Source organism: Petaurus breviceps, unplaced genomic scaffold, assembly GCF_028583685.1.
Source record: "Petaurus breviceps papuanus isolate PSGF00001 unplaced genomic scaffold, PetGlider_PUasm1.0 176, whole genome shotgun sequence".
NCBI lineage: Eukaryota > Metazoa > Chordata > Mammalia > Diprotodontia > Petauridae > Petaurus > Petaurus breviceps.
The window spans coordinates 24,175,317-24,196,143 of record NW_027185771.1 but is presented as its reverse complement, the minus strand read 5'-3'; the positions used below and the strand labels follow the sequence as shown (position 1 = coordinate 24,196,143).

At 35.9% G+C, this 20,827-nt stretch overlaps 1 pseudogene; it reads right to left on the bottom strand.

Moving 5' to 3' along the window:
• Window positions 1–3,096: 3,096 nt before the first annotated feature.
• LOC138159536 (endoribonuclease LACTB2-like) lies at window positions 3,097–15,404 on the bottom strand (annotated as a pseudogene).
• Between the last annotated feature and the right edge of the window lie 5,423 nt (window positions 15,405–20,827).

The following is a 20,827-nucleotide window of genomic DNA, read 5'->3' as shown; positions in this document are numbered from 1 at the left end:
GTTACAATGCAGAATGAAGCAAACTATTTTCTTTTTTCTTTTCTTTTCTTTTTCATTTTTTTCGCATTTATTATTATTCTTGTATGCAACATGACTAATGTGAACATGTTTTTAATAGGTATGTATGTGTAGAGCTCATATCAGATTGTAAGCCATCTTGTGGAGGGAACAGAAAATTTAAAACTTGTGGAAGTGATTGTTGAAAACTAAAAGTAAACAATGAAAAAGAAAAGAAATATGATGCAGAACCAGGAAATGGAGTTGCCACACAATGTCTGGTCTTACCTCCAGTTATAGAAGAAAGGCATCCTATAATCTGTTTCTGACCAGTTATTAGGTCCCCTTACCATCTCTGTCTTGATTGCTCCATAACCTGCTTCTGCTTCTATTACCATCTCTTGATCCCTACTGCTGCTGTTTCATTTACATGGTCTTTGGGTCAGCCTCAATCCACGTGTCATAGGTCTCTCCTGACCTCCTAAATTGTTTTGGGCTGTAAGATTAACTCCCTCTAAACATTTCCTTTTTGGCTCTGCCATTCCAAATTTCAATTTAAGGCATCATTTCAAAGTTGTTTGGAGGGGCATGTTGGTAGAGCTCAGCTTACTCTAATTTGCCATCTTGGCTTCACCTTCAGAAAATTCATAGGACCTCTCAACTTTTAGTCCAAATTGGAACTAACACAACATTCAAATTGGAAGTAAGATTTGAGTCACATCCTGGGGTTCTTAAGGGTGTACACAAATTGAGGGAAAAAGCTGGGGAATTGTAGTTGAGACAAAAAGATCTCAAAATCAGCTTCTATGACCAGACTTCCCAGCTCCATTTCTTATTTTAGGAATTTATAGGGAAAAAAGAACAACCAAATGCAAATTGAGAAGAGAAATTCAAAGAAGGAAACAGCTACAGTATACATGGGAGAGCTTAAAGTAGGTCATCAGGTTCTGCAAATATTTGCTAGCAGAGGATTCATACTGAGGTTATCAGAGATACTTACCTCTTTAAAAACTTTTGAAAATTATCTCCCCCTCAAAAAAGTCTGCTTTCAACCCAAATTAACCTTTGTCTACTCCATGAAGGATACTGTTGTATATTCTACTCATTTCACATATAGATAGGTAAAAAAGATAGATGGACTGATAGGTAGACAGATAATTTACTAAGTGCTTAGTATATTTCAGACACTGTGCTGAGAATTGGGAAAAGAAACAAAAAAATGAAAGATAAAAATGTCCTATGTACATAATTTTTGTATTCTCATTTTGGCATCAAACACAAAGAGCTACAGGTTAGTTAGAAATAAAGACAAATTTAAATTAGGTTCAAATAAAAATTACTTTGGGGTTTTTAGAAAGTTTCATATTTGAGAGAACTGCTTCTGTTATTGTGTTAGTACTATTGCTGTTGTACAAAGTTCATAATATTGATAAAGCTACTGTGTGGATCTGAGGGTTATTATATTTCCATTAGTTGAAAAATTAAATAAATTCTTACAATTGAGATTGTCTTCAGATATAAATGGTGTTAGGCAGGAGTAAAATGGAAATGGAAAAAATCCCACCTTACACCCTTTCTAGGGAACAGATAGGAAAGATATTGGATGGATTCAGCATTTCACCCAAGGTGAAATTATTTATTTCTTGATTTACATATTTCATATTATTTTTTGGATATATTTCCTCTTTTCACTAAATTCATTCACTTTTTAATACCTCAAAATGGACTGAAAATTCTTTGAGAACAGAATTTGTTTTAAATCCATTAAAAAAAATTCTAATTATCTAGGAGAGTTGCTTGCTTATAGTAAGTATTTAATAAATGTTTAAAACATGAGATAATGGGTGGCCAGAGCAGTGGTAGAAGGGGAGGGACGTACAAGTGTGTGTCTGGTGCCAGTGCTGTGCATCCTTGACCCCCTCATGATGATCCTGGTACGCTGCTTTCCCTGTGGCAAGATCATTGGCAACAAGTGGGAGGCCTACCTGGGGCTGCTACAGGTGGAGTATACCAAAGGGTATGCCTTGGTTGTTCTGGGCCTGAAGCACTACTGCTGCCACCTGATGCTGCTGACAAACGTGGACCTGATAGAGGAGCTTCTCAACTATGTGCCCCTGGAGAAGTGAGCCCCATCTGTGAAGACCAGCACAGGCAATGACTGTGTGGCACATCCTGAACACAAGAGCTCCCACGCCTGAAGGTCTCAATCAGCTCTCTGCCACATGGGAGAGCCCTGAACCCTAACCCCTGAAGGACTCAATCTGTGTTACATAGAAGAGCCCCCATCTCTGAACACATCCATCAGTCATTAGACACATGGAGGAACCCAAGGGAAAGAACCCCAACCCCTGAAAGTTTGACTTAGTTATCTGCACACAGAAGAGCTCCCATCCCTGAACATCTTTATCAGTTATTAGCCACATGGAGGAGCCCAAGGGAAAGAGTCACTATCCCTGAAGGCCTGGCTCAGCTATCTGCCACAAGGACTCTAGAGATGGCAATAAATCCATTATTGGGGGAACAAACAAACAAACATCAGGTAGTGTAAAGAATGTTAAACCTGGAGTTAAAAGAAGTAAATTATGACCTAGCCTCAGACAATAATTTTATGGCACTGGGCAAGTCACTTAACTGTTTTAATTATATACATTTTAAAAGACTTATTTTTTCTCAATTATATTTAAAAATTTAAACATTTCTTTTTTTTTGAGTTCCAAATTTCCTCCCTCCCTCCTGCCTCTTTGAGAAGGAAAGCATTTTGATATATATTATACAATTAGCCAGGTAGGAAAAGAGAAAATACAGATCCAAAACAAAGATAAAAAACAAGAACATAATGAAAATAGCATAAAAGTACGATTCCATCTTCATTCAGAGTCAATAAATTCTTTCTCCGGAGGTGCATAACATTTTTCATCATATGTCTTTTGTATTTGTCTTGGATCCAATTTGTATCCTTGAGAAAAGCAAAGTGATTTATCCTTGATCATCATACAATATTGCTATTAATGTATACAATAATATCCTGGCTATACTCACTTCACTTTGCATCCATTTAATAAAAATCTTCCTGAGTTTTTTCTGAAGTTATCTTGCTCATCATTTCTAAAAGCACATTAGTATTCAATGAGAAACAATTTGTTAAGTCATTTCTCAAGTAATGGGAATACCTTTACTTTCCATTTCTTTGCCACCAAAGGAAAAAAAATACTATAAATATTTTGGTACGTGTAGATACCTTTTATTACTTCATATGAAAACTGATCATATCTTTCATCATTTATCAACTATAGAAGACTCTCATTTTTTGTAAATTTGACTCAGTTCTCTATATGTTTGGGTAATGAAGCCTTTATCAGAGAAGGTTGCATCAAACTTTTCTTCACACTTACTATTGCTAATTACATTTTCCTCCATCCTATTCCACCCCGTTTATTCTATTCTCTCTCTCCTTTCACACTGTTCCTCCTCAAATGTGTTTTACATTTGATTACTCATCCCTCCAACCTGTCATCCTTCTATCCTGGGCCTTTCTCTTGTCCCCTTCCCCAGCTACTTTCCTATAGTGCAAGATAGATTTCCATACCCATTTGAGTGTGTATGTTATTCCCACTATCAGCCAATTCTTTTTTTTTTTTTTAAGAGAAACACATCTAAACTTTATTGTAGGCTTCCGGGGGGTGGGGGTGGGGGAGGGTATGTATATATTTATAGTTACAGAGAAATATACCTAAACTTTATTGTGGCCTTCTTAGGGGGAGGGGGTTTGAGGGAGGGAAGAAAAGAACAAAGTAAAAAAGTGCACAGAAGAGAACAAAAGAAAACTCACATGGAAGCAAAGATGGACAATTCTCAATACAACAAGTTTTATTTATCATACAGGCTTTCTTGAAATTAAAATTTATTGTTATACATTCTGAATCTTTATAGTCTGCTATGCACATGTCATGCTTTTTTTTCCCTTTCCAACTTTTTCTTTAAGTTCCAATATTTAAGTTCATGATGTTTTTGTTTCTTTTCCCTATTCTGTATTTGTGTTCTGGCATTTGAGTCTTAAAAAAAAAGATTACTTGCTAATACCATTTTAGTTAAGCTTGACAGATTGTCTAGCTATATTGTCTATCTTGACAGATTGTGTAGCTATTATATAGACTGTGATGACTGATCTCCACAGGAAAAACACTGTGAGATACTGCAATATCTTATTTGCCTGATATAGTGGGGAAAATGAGACGTCCTATAGAAGTAGATCTTTTCGGTAACTGAAGTTTACTTTGAAGTATCAAAATATTAACAATTAAAATGATTCTCCATGAAAATCTGTCTAAAATGCATTACATATTCCCTTATCTCTCAGAATGCAATGAACACAAGTCTCTTTTTGATCAGCATTATAATATTTATCATGATCATCTTCAATCATTATGACAGTGCTACAATATAGTAATACACACATACGTATAGGATTCTGGTCTTTTATACTATTCCTTTCACTAGCAAGTTGCCAGTAGTCACTTTTGGATGCTGCTAGAGCCTCTGTTTTTATTCAATTCTTTTCTAATTTGCAGCCTCTAATCTGCTGTAGATTGGGAAACTTGATGACTGTTAGAATTATATATGATATCATTGACTTAAGTCAATCAGATTTTTTTTCAGGAAGTAAAATATGTAGACATTTATTGTTCCTGGCTTCATGACAGGGGTTTTTGTGTGCAGAGGCCTTTTTCCTCTTAATCACCAATTAAAGGCTGGATTCTGGATGGCTGAGGCTACTAAAAGTTTTGATTTCTAGTAAAAGATGTGTGACTGTGTATGATTGCCTTACTATCACTATATTCTCTGCCAATGATATAACAGTAATGAAATTTTGGCTACAATTTTGGAGTTCTACAAACCAGATAACAAACTTGAATTACCTTGTAAATAAACTTTAAAAGTTCCTTTTCAGTAAATAACTTTTCAACATTATCATGAAAAAAATTTAGGATTTTACGTTCCCCTGCTTTTCTGTGAGAAATGTTTTCTTAAATTTTAGCTTCAGCGTCATTGATGACTGGGCCATATCTTGGGTATATCAAATCAGCTTTAATTTTTAATAGTTTTTCTAAAGAATTCATGTAATCATAAAGATCTTCAAATACTGTTGTCCCTTCTCCTAGAATGCAGTCTCCAGAAAAGATAGCATTTTCCTCTTCTAAAAGTAGAGCCATATGATCATCAGTGTGTCCAGGTGAGTATAGAATTCTGAGAGTGGCTCCTTCTGTTTTAATCACATCTCCATCTTTCAGATAAACATATTTTTGTTCATTATTTCCTATAACTTCTTCCCTGAAGGGATTGCGTGGAAGCTTCTTAATGCAATATCCCGTGCCTGTATTGATGCTATTACATATATCTGATATCCCTCCAGTATGATCCCGGTGACAATGAGTCACTATAATTTCTTGATTGATGTGTTAAATTTAGTCAGTGCTTGTTTTAAACAGCTGATATAATCTGAAATTGATGGTTCACCAGTATCAATATGAATTCTTCACCCAGGAGGACACTGGACGATCCGCGGCAGGACCGTCATCATCTTGTCCTGGACCTAGCTCGGGTGACCGAGACCAGCAGAAGAAGCCTCGGCGTGGGGCGCCGCCGTGTGGCGGGGGCGGGAAGGCCCGGCCCGGAGGCGGTGAGTAGGCTGGGCTCCTCTCGCACCGCCCTATCAGGCAATTCTGATGACAGTAAAATTCACTCTTAACCTCTTACTTCCCCCCTCTTCCCCTCCCAGAAAAAGCTTTTTCTTACCTCTTTTATGTGAGATAAGTTACCCCATTCTACCTTTCCCTTTCTACCACTAACTTCCTCTCTCACCCCTTAACATTTTTTAGATATTATCCTCTATAATAAACTTTTAAAATATCTGATTATATAACATCAGGACAGTTTTCCTTGCTAATTTCTTGAAAGATTATGTCTAGGATATTTTAATTAATTTACTTTTAGTTTTCAACATTCACTTTCATAATATTTTGAGTTCCAAAATTTCTCCACATTTCTCCCCTCCCTCCACCCCAAGACAGTGTGTAATTTGATATAGGCTCTACATATACATCCACATTAAAACTATTTTGACATTATTTATGTTCTAAAGAAAAATAGTTACAATGGGAAAAACAATAAAGAAAGAAAAAAAAAACAGAAAAAAAGGCAGGAAATAATACGCTTCAATACACATTCAGACTCCATACATCTTTTTGGTATATGGATAGCATTTTCCATGATGAATATTTTGGAGTCTTCTTAGATGCTTTCATCACTAAAAAGAGATAATTATGTAACAGTTAATCATTGCACAATGTGGCTTTTACTGTGTAAAATATTTTCTTGGTTCTGCTTGCTTCCCTCAGCATCAATTCATATAAGTGTTTCCAGGATTTTCTGAAGTCTGCTAGCTCAACATTTCTTATACCAAAATAGTATTCCATTGCATTCATATACCACAGCTTATTCAGTCATTCCCTCAATTTCCAAATCTTTGCCACAAATAAAAGAGCTAATATAAATATTTTTGTACACATGTTTCCTTTTTCCCATTTTTATGATCTCTTAGGGATACAGACCTAGAAATGGTATTGCTGGATCAAAGGGGATGAACAGTTTTATAGCCCTTTGTGAATAGTTCCCAATTGCTCTCCAGAATGGTTGGATCAGTTCACAACTCCACCAACAATGCATTAGTATTCCAATTTTCCTAAATCTTCTCCAGCATGAATCATTTTCCTGTCTTCTTATGTTTGTCAGTCTCATAGGTAAGATGTGATACCTCAGAGCTGTTTTGATTTGCATTTCTCTAATCAAAAGTGATTTAGAACATTGTTTCATAATACTAAAAAGAGCTTATTTTATTTCTCTAAAAAGTGCCTGTTCATCTCCTTTGATGATTTATGAATTGGGGAATGACTTGTATTTTTATAAATTTAACTCAGTTCTCTATATATTTTAGAAATAAGACCTTTTATCAGAGACAATGGTTGTAAAAAAAAAAAAACTTCCTCAGATTTCTGCTTCCATCCTAAATCTTGTTTGCATTTGATTTGTTTGTGCAAAAAATTTTCAGTTTAATGTAATTAAAATTATCCATTTTGCATGTCATAACATTTTCCATCTCTTGTTTGGTAATAAATTCTTCTCTTCTCCATACATCTGACAGTTAAACTGTTTCTTCGTCTCCCAGTTTGCTTATAGTATTAGCTTTTTTGTCTAAATCAGGCACCCATTTGCACTTTATTTTGGTATATGGTGTAAGACATTGGTGCATGCCCAGTTTCTGACATGCTACTTTCCATTTTTCTTGGAAGTTCTTTGTCAGGGAATTCTTGTTCTGGAAACCAGAATCTTTTATTGTCAAACAGTATATTACTACTCTCATTGACTATGGTGTCTTGTATACCTAACCTATTCCCTTGATCTGCCACTCTATTTCTTAGTCAGTACCAAGTGGATTTGATGATTGCTCCTTTGCAATACAAGTAAAGATCTGGTAAAGTGAAGCCACCATTACTTTTCATCAATGCCCTTGATATTATGGACTTTTTGTTCTTCCAGATTAATTTTCTTATTATTTTTTCTAACTCCCTAAAAATTTAGTTTGACTGGTATGGCACTGAAAAAATAAGTCAATTTAGATGGAATAATCATTTGTATTCTGTTAGCTTGGTCTGCCCACAAGCAACTGATTGATGATTTTTAATTATTTATATCTTACTTTATTCGTGTGAAAAACATTTTGTTATTGTGTCCATATAGATCCTGGGTTTGTTGTGGCAAATGGTGTCCCAAATACTTTATAATATCTACAATAACATTAAATGGACTTTGTTTTTCTATCTCTTGCTATTGGGATTTGTTAGTAAAAGACAGAAATGCTGATTATTTATGTGGGTTTATTTTATATTCTGAAACTTTGCTAAAGTTGTTTATTATTTCAAGTAGATTTTTACTTGATTCTGTAGGCTTCTCTAAGTATATCATCAGATCATCTGCAGAGTGATAGCTTTATTTCTTTTTTTTAAAGCTATTTTTTTTATCAAGGCTTTCAAATATTACAATGATTTTTAAACTCTCTTTTCTGAATCAATTTCCTATGAGATAGTTCACAATGACTTCTATTTTTAAAGTCTTTTAGTTTTGTTTATTGTTTCTTGATTTCTCATAAAATTGTTAGCTTCCATTTGATCCATTCTGATTTTTAAGGAATTATTTTCTTCTGTGAACTTTTGGACTTCATTTACATTTTGGACAACTTTGTTTCTTAAGTCATTCTTCTCCACCTTGGCTTTTTGGACTTGCTTTACACATCTGACCTGCTCTTTTTTTAAGGTGTTATTTTCTTCAGTATTTTTTCCTTCTATTCTCCTTAACCAAGCTGTTGCCTAACATTTTTTTTTCATGATTCATTATTCTATTTCTTTTTTTCTAATTTATTTATTCATTTTTAATTTTCAACTTTCATTTCCACAAAATTTTGAGTAATAAATTTTTTGCCCCGTCTTACCCCAAAATACCAAGCCTACTGAATACCCCTTTCCCTAATCTCTTCTCTCTTACTTCCTTCCCCACCCACGCCCAACTTTCTAGTCGGGCAAGATGGATTTCTATACCCCAGTGCCTGTATATCTTATTTCCTAGTTGTATGTCAAAAAACATTTTTTTAATTTGTTTTTAAAACTTTGAGTTACAGATTTTTCCCTTCTTCCTTCCTTACCCACCCCCACTGGGAAGATAAAAAAATTAAATATAGGTTGTACATGTGTAGTTACATAAAACATTTGATAATAGTTTGCATTGTGAGAGATTAACTATAATTCCCTCCATTCTATCTTGCCCCCCACTTATTCTATTTTCTCCTTTGATGTACCTTTTCAAAAGTGTTTGCTTCTAACTACCCTCTCCCCAAATCTGCCTTCCCTTCTATCATGAACCCTCTTATCCCTTTCCCCCTATTTTCCTGTAGGGTAGGATACCGAATTGAGTGTGTATATTATTCCCTCCTTAAGTCAAATTCAATGGGTGTAAGGTTGACCCATTCTTTTGTATGAGATAATTTATCTTAGTCTATCTTTCTCTTTATTCTTTTCCCAATATATTCCCTCTCACCTCTTAATTTTATTTTTTAGATATCATCCTTTCATATTCAACTCATCATGTGACCTCTATGTATACATGTACATACATATGCACACCTTCACCCATATATTTATACGCCCACACCCTCCTATACATACATTTATAGGCATGCATACATGTATGTGTAAATATATTCCCTTTGACTATCCTCATACTGAGGAAAGTCTTATGAATTACTATTATTTTTTTTTCTGTAGGAATGTAAATAGTTCAACTTTAATAAGTTTCTTATGATTTCTTTTTCCTGTTTACCTTCTCATGCTTCTTTTGCTTCTTGTATTTGAAAGCCAAATTTTCTGTTTAGCTCTGCTCTTTTTTCATCAGGAATGCACCAAAATCCTCTATGTCATTGAATGACCATATTTTACCCTGAAGCATTATACTCAGTTTTCCTGAGTAGGTGATTCTTGGTTTTAATCCTAGCTCCTTTCACAACCAGAATATCATATTCCAAGCACTTTGATCCTTTAAAGTTGAAGCTGCTACGTGTTGTGTTATCATGATTGTGTTTCCACAATGCTAAAATTGTTTCTTCCTAACTGCTTACAGCATTTTCTCCTTGACCTGGGAACTCTGGAATTTGGCTATAATATTCCTAGTGCTAGTTTTCTTTTATGAATCTTTTTAAAGAGGCAATCAGTGAATTGTTTCAATTTCTGTTTTGCCCTCTGGTTCTACAATATTAGGGCAATTTTGCTTGATAAATTTTTGAAAGATAGTGTCTAAGCTCTTTTTTAAATCATTGATTTCATGTAGTCCAATAATTTTCTATAATCTGTCATTTATCTGTTTTCCAGGTCAGGGATTTTCCAATGAGCTATTTCACATTGCCGTCAGTTTGTTTTCATTTGTTTGGATCTGTTTTATAGTATACTGATTTCTCATAAAGCTTCCATTTGTTCCAATCTAATTTTGAAGGAATTATTCTCTTCAATGAGTTTTTGAAATTCCTTTTCGATAAGGGGAATTTGGCTCTTTTTTCTTTAATTTATTAATTTGTTTTGTTTCCTTTTAGTTTACAGGATTCAATTCCACAATTCCTTGAATTTCACATTTTGTCTCTCTCCCTCCCTCCCCCTCCCCTCCCCATGGCGGCTTATACTCAAGTATAGGATCTGTAAATACTTTCACATTATACATTGGTCAGGTTATAAGGACGGATTGTACCAGCTGGAATGAAAAATGGTAAAGAGGATATAAAATCAAATAAGAGAACGAAAAAGATCAGGTATTTTGCTTCCACCTGGATATAAACATAGTTCTTTCTAGTTCTTTCTCTGGATGCATGTTTTTCTCTCCATCATGCATCTTTGGGGATTGACTTATATCCCTGCATTGCTGAGAAGAGTCCAGTCTATCAAAGTTGGTCATCACACATATGTTGTGTCTGTAATTGTGTACAAATTTCTCCTGGTTCTACTCTTCTCACTCAGCATCAGTTCTTCTAAGCCTCTCCAGGTAAATATGAAGACCGCCTGCTCCCCGTTTCTTATAGCGCAATAGTATTCCATAACATGCATATACCACAACTTGTTCAGCCATTCCCCAATTGATGGGCACCCCCTTAATTTCCAGTTCTTTGCCACAACAAAAAGAGCTGCTATAAACATTTTTGTACATATGGGTCTTTCTCCCATTTCTATGATCTCTTTGGGATATAACCATAGGAATGGTATTGCTGGATAAAAGGGTATGAAAGTATTTATAGCCCTTTGGGCATAATTCCAGATTGCTTTCCAGAAAGGCTAGATCAGTTCACAACTCCAACAACAATGCATTAGTGTTCCAGTTTGCCCACATCCTCTCCAACATTTGTTATTTTCCTGTTTTGTCATCTTAGCCAATCTGACTGGTGAGATGTGGTACCTCAGAGTTGTTTTGATTTGCATTTCTCTAATCAATAGTGAATTAGAGCATTTTTTTTTCATGTGCTTATAGATAGCTTTAATTTCTTTCTCTGAAAACTGCCTGTTCATATCCTTTGACCATTTATCAATTGGGGAATGACTTGTATTCCTATAAATTTGTCCCAATTCTCTGTATATTTTAGAGATGAGTCCTTTGTCAGAGACATAGGTTGTAAAGATTCTTTCCCAACTTCCCACCTCCCTCTTAATCTTGGTTACATTGGCTTTGTTTGTAAAGAAACTTTTCAATTTCATGTAGTCAAAATTATCCATTTTACATTTTATAATGTTCTCTAATTCCTGTTTAGTCATAAAGTCATTCCCTCTCCACAAGTCTGATAGGTAAACTATTCCTTGTTTTAGCAGACTGCTTACAGCATCAAACTTTATACCTAGATCATGAACCCATTTAGACTTGATTTTGGTATATGGTGTTAGATAATGGTCTATGTCCAGTTTCTGCCATACTATATTCCAGTTTTCCCAGCAGTTTTTGTCAAATAGTGAGTTCTTATCCCAAAAACCAGGGTCTGGGGGTTTATCAAACAATACATTACTGTAGTCATTGACTTCTGAATCTCATGTGCCTAATCTATTCCATTGATCCACTCCTCTATTCCTCAGGCAGTACCAAGTAGTTTTGATGACTGCTGCTTTATAGTACAGATTGAAATCTGGTAAAGCTAGTCCACCTTCCCTAGCATTTCTTTTCATTAATTCCCTTGATATTCTGGACCGTTTATTCTTCCAGATGAATTTTGTTACTATTTTTTCTAACTCTATAAAGTAGTTTTTTGGTAAATTAATTGGTATAGCACTAAATATATAATTTAATTTAGGTAAAATTGTCATTTTTATTATATTAGCTCGACCCAGCCATGAGCAAATGATATTTTTCCAATTAGTTAGATCTGACTTTATTTGTGTGAAAAGTGTTTTGTAGTTATGATCATACAGGTCCTGGGTTTGTTTTGGCAGGTAGATTCCCAAATATTTTATAATGTCTACAGTAATTTTAAATGGGATTTCTCTTTCTACTTCTTGCTGTTGAATTTCATTGGAAATATATAGTGATGCCGAGGATTTATGTGGGTTTATTTTATATCCTGCAACTTTGCCAAATTTATTTATTGTCTCAAGCAGTTTTTTACTTGATTTTCTAGGATTCTCTAAGTATATCATCATATCATCTGCAAATAGTGATAGCTTGGTATCTTCTTTGCCTAACTTGATTGCTTTGATTTCTTTTTCTTCTCTAATTGCTACTGCTAACATTTCTAGTACCAGATTGAATAACAGGGGTGGTAGTGGACACCCTTGTTTCACCCCTGATCTTATGGGAAATGCTTCTAGCTTCTCCCCTTTACATATAATACTTGCTAATGGCTTTAAATAGATGCTACCTATTATTTTAAGGAAGGCTCCATTTATTCCTATACTTTCTAATGTTTTTAATAGGAATGGATTTTGTATTTTGTCAAAAGCCTTTTCTGCATCTATTGAGATAATCATGTGGTTTCTGCTAGTTTTATTATTCATATGCTCAATTATACTGAAGGTTTTCCTAATATTAAACCATCCTTACATTCCTGGAATAAATCCTACCTGATCAAAGTGTATTATTCTTGAGATGAGTTGCTGTAGTCTTTTTGCTAGTATTTTATTTAGAATTTTTGCATCTATATTCATGAGGGAGATTGGTCTATAATTTTCTTTCTCTGTTTTATCTCTTCCTGATTTAGGTATCAGTACCATATTTGTGTCACAAAAAGAATTTGGTAGGACTCCTTCTTCACTAATTTTCCCAAATAGTTTGTACAGTATTGGAATCAATTATTCTTTAAATGATTGATAGAATTCACTAGTGAATCCATCTGGCCCTGGAGATTTTTTCCTAGGGAGGTGACTGATGGCTTGTTCAATTTCTTTTTTCTGAGATGGGATTATTTAAGTAATTTACTTCCTCTTCAGTTAATCTGGGCAACTTGTATGTTTCTAAATATTCATCCATTTCCCTAAGATTGTCAAATTTATGTGCATACAATTGGGAAAAATAATTCCTAATTATTGTTTTGATTTCCTCTTCATTGGAGGTAGATTCACCCTTTTCATTTTTGATACTCATAATTTGGTTTTCTTCTTTCTATTTTTAACATATTGACTAAGGGTCTATCAATTTTGTTGTTTTTTTCATAAAACCAGATCTTGGTTTTATTTATTAGTTCAAAAGTTTTCTTAATTTTGATTTTATTAATCTCTCCTTTAGTCTTCAATATTTCTAGTTTAGTATTTAATTGGGGATTTTGAATTTGTTCTTTTTCTAGGTTTTTTAATTGCATGCCCAATTCGTTGAGTTCCCTTTTCTCTAATTTAATCACGTATGCACTCAGGGATATAAAACTTCCCCTAAGAACTGCCTTTAATGCATCCCACAGATTTTGGTATGTTGTCTCATTATTATCATTCTCTTGAATGAAATTACTGATTGTTTCTATAATTGCTTGTTTGACCCACTCATTCTTTAGGATTAAATTGTTTAATTTCCAGTTAGTTTTTAGTCTGTCTTTCCCTCGCCCTTTATTGCATATAATTTTTATTGCATCATGATCTGAGAATGATGCATTTAATATTTCTGCCTTACTGCATAGAATTGTGAGGTTTTTATGCCCTAGAACATGGTCAATTTTTGAGTATGTGCCATGAACCGCTGAGGAGAAAGTATACTCCTTTTTATCCCCATTCAGTTTTCTCCGGAGATCTATCATACCTATCCTCTCTAAAACCCTGTTCACCTTTTTAACTTCTTTCTTGTTTATTTTGAGTTGGGATTTATCAAGTTTAGATAGGGGGAGATTAAGGTCTCCCACTAGTATAGTTTTGCTATCTATTTCTTCCTCTAATTCCTTTACCTTCACCTCTAGGAATTTGGATGCTGCACCACTTGGTGCATATATGTTAAGTAGTGATATTGCTTCATTCTTGATGGTGCCTTTTAACAGGATAGAGTTTACTTCCTTATCTCTTTTAATTAGGTAAATTTTTGCATTTGCTTTATCTGAGATAAGGATTTCTACCCCTGCTTTTTTTTTACTTTAGCTGAGGCATGATATATTTTACTCCAACCTTTTACCTTTACCTTGTGTGTATCCCTCTGTTTCAGATGTGTTTCTTGTAAACAGCATATTGTAGGCTTATGATTTCTAATCCATTCTGCTATCCGTCTCCGTTTTATAGGAGAGTTCATTCCATTCACATTTACAGTTATGATTGTTATCTTTTTCTTTCCCCTCATCCTATTCCTGCCCCTGTTAATGTTCATATTTTCCCTCCCTTCTCCCTTCCCCCCCTTAATAGTTTTCCTTTTGACCACCACCTCCCTCAGTGTTCCCTTTTTGGCCCCCCTCCCTTTTCCTCCCCTTTTCCCCTTACTACTTCCCTCCCTACAAACCACTCCCACTCCCCTTTCGTAACCCTTTCCCCCTCCTACTGCTTGTAGGATATTGTTATACTCAATGAAGTATGCTCTTTTTTCTTTGCATCAAGAATGACAGGAACAAATCTCATGCAAAGCTCCTCTCCCTCCCCTCTTTCTCTCTAAAATGATTCTTTTTGCATTTCTTCTCTATAGCATCCTATGCTTAACTGGTTGTTATTCCCTCCTTGTACCAGAACCAATGAGGGAAAAGCTCATATGCTTCCCAACACCCTCTCTTTTTTTCCTCTGCTATACAGTTTTTATGCCTCTATGAGTGGCATAATTTACCCTTTTCCACTTCACCCAGTCCCTTTGTAGCCCTTAAAAAGATTTTTTAAAAATCATGATTTTGTGTATTTTATAGTCATACCCTCTACTTGTCTATAACCAGTTTGCTCTTATCAAATAGAAGGGTGTGTGTGTGTGTGTGTGTGTGTGTGTGTGTGTGTTCTCCTTGTTTACCTTTCTAAGTCACTGTTGCACCTCGTAATTGGAGGTTGAATTTTCCATTGAGTTCTGGCTTTTTTATCAAGAAAGTCTGGAACTCTGTTATATCATTGAATGACCATCTCTTTGCCTGGAAGAATATGCTCAGTCTCGCTGGGTATGTGATCCTTGGTTGTAATCCGAGCTCTGTTGCCTTCCTGAAAATTGTATTCCACTGCCTCCGATGTAGAGGTTGACAAATCCTGTGCAATCCTCACAGTGGACCCTCGATATTTGAATTGTTTCTTTCTGGCCGCTTGAAGTATTTTCTCTTTTATCTGGTAGTTCTGGAGTTTGGCCACAACATTTCGAGGATTTTTCAGTTTGGGATATCTTAAAGCAGGTGTCCGGTGAATTCTCTCCATTTCTATTTTCCCCTCAGGTTCTAGTATCTCAGGGCAGCTTTCCTTAACGAGCTCTTGGAGAATGTTGTGCAGGCTCATTTTTTCATCATAATTTTCTGGTAGGCCTATGATTCTCAGATTATCTCTCCTGGATCTGTTTTCCAGGTCAGTTATTTTTTCTTTCAGGTATTTTACCTCTTTTTCTAATTTTTCATTTTTGTTGTTTTGCTTGGCTAATTCTTGGCTCCTCATAGAGTTATTTGTTTAATTCTGGTTTTTAGCAAATCATTTTCCTTGGTTAATTTTTGAAGCTCCTTTTCCATATCATACACTTTTCTTTTTAGAGAGATGTTTTCCTCATTATGTTTTTCTAATTCTGCTATTTTCATTTTGAGAGAATTATTCATTTTGTCTTCTATCTCTCTCATTTTGTTTTCAAAGTTCCTTTTGGTCTCATCTAGGAGAGCCTTCTGTGCTTGGGATCCATTCCCTGTTGAAGTTTCAGCTGTGGGTGTGGAGTCCACATTGTCTCCCTCTGAGGTTGGTTCCTCCCTCTGAGAAGAGTAGGACTCCAGAGTCTTTTTCTTTGTAATCCACTTTCTACCCATTTTGAGGCAGGGTCCTTACCACGCCCTTCCTCTAGGATCCCAAGCCTTTACTGTAGAGGATTTTGCCCTGGGCGATATTTACTATATTTTCAGGGTCAGAGGAGGGGTTTGGAACAAGTGGGGTTTACTCTGTCATCCTTGTCTTTGGAGGTCCTGAAAGGGGCTTTTTAAAAAAGATTTCTGGGCTATGAAGTGGTAGCCCCAGGAGTGTTTGCTGTCCAGAACAGGGGCCCCTGTATTTGCTTCTTACCTTGCTTTTTCCAGTTCCAGCCCTTTGGTGATAGGCCTGGTAGTGGATCTTGTGGTTGGTGGGAAGACTTGCCATCTGAGTTGATCAGGCCCCTTCCAGGCCTAAGTCTGCTGGCCGCACCACGCCTTCCCAGACTGCATCTGCCACGCCACGCCTTCCCAGCGTTTGCCACGCCCGCCGCGCCTTCCAGGCCTGCCTCTGGAATTTGGCTTTTTAAGTCATTCTTCTACTCATTGGCTTTTTGGGGCTCTTTTACCATTTGCGTTAGTCTATTTTTTTTAAACATTTGATTTTAAAACTTTGAATTCAAGACTCTTTCCCTTCCTCCATCATCACCCACCCTTTCTTAAAAGATAATATAATATTTTTTTATTATTATCAATATAGGTGGTACATGTGTAGCTATGCAAAACATTTCCATAGTGGATATATTGTGAAAGACTGTATACATTTCCCTCCATCCTATCCCCCCCCCACCTTTTTCTATTCTCTACTTTGATCCTGTCCCTTTTCAAAAATGTGTGCTTATAACTACCCCCCCCCAACCAGCCCTGACCTCCATCATCTCCCCATCATCCCCTTCCCCCGTATTCTTCTATAGGGCAAGATACCTACTTTAGTGTGTATGTCATTCCTTCCCTAAACTAAATTCAATGAGAGTGAGCTTGACCCATTCCCTTTTGCCTTCCTGTTTTTCCCTCTCCATAGTAACAGTTTCCTTTGCCTCTTCTATATGAGATAATTTACCCCATTCTGTCTCTCCCCATCACCTCTCATTATATTCCTCTCTCACCTCTCAATTTCACCTTTCAAGGCATCCCTTCCTATTCAATTGATCCTGTACCCTGTGTCTATGTATACCTGTACATATATATACACACACTCACATATGTATTCATATGCCCATATATCCTCCTATATAGACATATGTGTGTATAGATTTATATTAATTTCAAGTATTCTCATACTGAGAAAAGTTTGATAAGTTACAATTATCATTTTGCCATGTAGGAATATAAATAGTTCAAATTTGATAAATTCTTTATGATTTATTTTCCCTGTTTACCTTCTCATGTTTCTCTTACTTCTTGTATCTGAGTGTCAAATTTGCTATTAAACTCTGTTTTTTCATCAAGAAACAAAATCAAGTCTAAATGGGTGCATGATCTAGGTATAAAGGCTGATACTGTAAGCAATCTTGGAAAGCAAGGAATAGTTTACCTGTCAGATTTGTGGAGAGGGGAAGACTTTATGACCAAACAAGAATTAGAGAGCATTATAAAATGCAAAATGCATAATTTTGATTACATTAAATTGAAAAGCTTCTGTTCAAACAAAGACAATGTAACCAAGATGTAGAGGGAAGTAGGAAATTGGAAAAGAATTTTTACAACCTATGTCTCTGATAAAGGTCTCATTTCTAAATTATATGGAATATTGAGTCAAATGTATAAGAATATATGCCATTCCTCAATCGATAAATGATCAAAGGATATGAACAGGCAGTTTTCAGAGGGAGAAATTCAATATATCTTTAAGCATATGAAAAAATGTTCATTTTTTTTTATTAGATTAGAGAATTGATTAGAGAAATGAAAATCAAAACAACTCTGAGGTACCACATCTCACCAGTCAGATTGGCTAAGATGACAAAACAGGAAATTGACAAATGCTGGAGAAGATGTGGAAAAATTGTAACACTAATGCATTACTGATGGAGTTGTGATCCAACCATTCTGTGGAGCAATCTGGAATTATTCCCAAGGGGCTATAAATAATTTCATATCCTTTGACCCAGCAATACCACTTCTAGGATTGTATCCCAAGGAGATCATAGAAGTAGAAAAAGACCCCTATGTACAAAAATATTTACAGCAGCTCTTTTTATTGTGGCAAAGAATTGGGAATTTAGGGTGTTCCCATCAATTAGGAAATGGCTGAAAAAGTTGTGGTATATTAATGTAATGGAATACTATTTTTCTATAAGAAACAAGGAGCAGATGGACTTCATATTTACCTGGAGAGGCTTATACAAAGTGTTTCTGGGTGAGAAGAGTGGAAACAGGAGAAATTTGTACATAATTACAAACAAAACATATGTTTGATGACCAACTTTGATAGACTGGACTCTTCTCAGCAATGCAGGATTATAAGTTAACCCCTAAAGACTCATGAGGGAGAGGGATGGCTAAATCCAGAGAAAGAACTAGAAAGAACTGAGTTTATATCCAGATTGAAGCAAACTACCTGATATTTTTCTTTTTCTTCTTTGGTTTTGTTTCCTCTTTCCCATTGTTCATTCCATCTTATGTGATCCTTATAACCTGAAAAAAAAAACATTGCTTGAAAGTCCTCTATTTCCTTGAATGCCCATATTTTCCCCCAAAATATTAACTCAGTTTTTCTGCATAGGTTATTTTTTTTAATCTCAGCTCCTTTGACCTTCAGAATATCAAATTCCAAGCCCTTAGATCCCTCAATGTAGAAGCTGCCAGATCCTGTGTTATCCTAATTGTCTTTCAACAATATTCAAATTGTTTCTTCTTGGCTGCTTGTATTATTTTCTCTTTGATCTGGGAACTCCAGAACCTAAATATAATATTCCTAGGAGTTTTCTTTTTGAGATCTTTTTCAAGGCATGATCGGTGGATTCTTTCAACCTCTATTGTGCCCTCTGGTTCTCAAACATCAGCACAATTTTCTTTGAGAATTTCATAAAGGATGATTTCTAGGTTCATTTTTTTGATCATGGCTTTCAGGTAGTCCACTAATTTTAAGTTATCTCTCCAGGATCTATTTTCCAGGTCAGTGGTTTTTCCAACAAGATATTTCACATTGCCTTCTATTTTTTTTTTTATTTGTTTGGATCTGTTTAATAGTATCTTGATTTCTCATAAAGTTATTAGCTTCCATTTTCTCCAGTCTAATTCTGAAGGAATTATTCTCTTCAGTAAGATTTTGACATTTTTTTCCCATCTGTCAAATTAGGCTTTTTAAGGCATTCTTCTCATTGGCTTTCTGAGTCTCTTTTGCCTTTGAGTTAGTCTTTTTTTTTAAGGTGTTATTTTCTTCAGTCAGGTTGCTGACTCTCTTTTCATGATTTTCTTGCATCATTCTCATTTCTTTTCCCAATTTTTCCTCCACTTCTCTTATTTTGTTTTCAAAATATTCCTTAAGCTCCTCTATGTCCAGTTCATATTTTTTCTTTGAAGATTTTGGTTCAGGAGTTCTGGCTTTTTGTCTTTCTCCTGTTCCATGTTTTGATCCTTTTCATCCCCCAAAAAGGAATCCAAAGTTAGATTGCTGTGCTTGCTTTGGTTTCTTTCCTTGTTCTTGTTGCCACTCAATTACTTGACTTTTGAACTTTTTGCCACAGTAGAACTCTGCTTCCAGAGAAGAGAGCTTTGTCCCAAATTCCTGGTGTTTTCACAGCTGCTGGAGATAGTAGTGGGGTGCCCTCTCTCAAGTCTCTATAGGCTCTGGCACCTGGTCACACACCCCAGGACCTCCATCCAAGACAGCGATCCAGATCCAAGCCTGTTAAAGCAAGAATTATTACCCCTCTGAATGGCCATTTGTTCCCCCTACAATCTGTATGCCAGTATCTCTGAAGCAGCCACATGGTGGTGAGTGCACAGCCACCATGCCTCAGTGGCTTCTCCCTCTGGGGACAGAGTCCAAACCACACTCTCAGAACCCCCTGTTCTGATAGTCTACACTAATCATTTACTTTGCCTTTGGCATTTATGGCTTGATAATTCTGGAAACTGTCATGGCTGCTGGTGATCTACTCTCCCAAAGTCATACCAGCCATGGCTGATTGGGGACACCCTGAGTCTAAAAACTGCAGGCTCATGCAGGTATGGGCTCTGCTCCCAGCATGGTGCAATGAACCCTTGCTCCTGGCCTGCTGGGCTGCCTTCAGTGGGAGATTATTTTCTCTCTGTCACTTTGTGGGTTCTGTATCTCTAAAGTTTGTTTAGAGTCATATTTTATAGATATTTTTGTGGTTATAGGGGAGCTAATGGAGTTCTCCTGATTCTATGCCACCATCTTGGTTCTGTCCCCATTAGGCTCTTTTTAAGGTATTAATTTCTTCAGTATTTGGGGGGTCTCCTTTAGCAGGCTGTCACTTTTCATGTTTTCATGCATCATTCTCATTTCTATACCCAATCTTTCCTCCACTTCTCTCACTTGATTTTCAAAATCCTTCTGAGCTCCTCCATGGCCTGTAAACAGTTCATATTTTTCTTGGGAGCTTTTAATTCAGGAGTTCTGACTTTGTTGTCTTCCTCCCATTCCATCTTTTGATTCTTTTTGCCTACAAAAAGGGAATCTATTGTAGGATTGCCTTTCCTCTCCTTGTTCATTTTGCCAGTTAATTATTTGACTTTTGAGCTCTTTGTGATGGTAGAACTCTGCTTTCAGAATGGATAGAGCTTTGTCCCAAAATGGTCCAATTTGTGTGGCTGCCAGATCTATTAGGAGGGCCCCCACCCTGCAGTCCCCACAAGCTCTAGCACATTGGCCACCAACCCCAGGACTACCAACCAATATGGTGACTCAGATCCAAGCAGGTTAAAGCA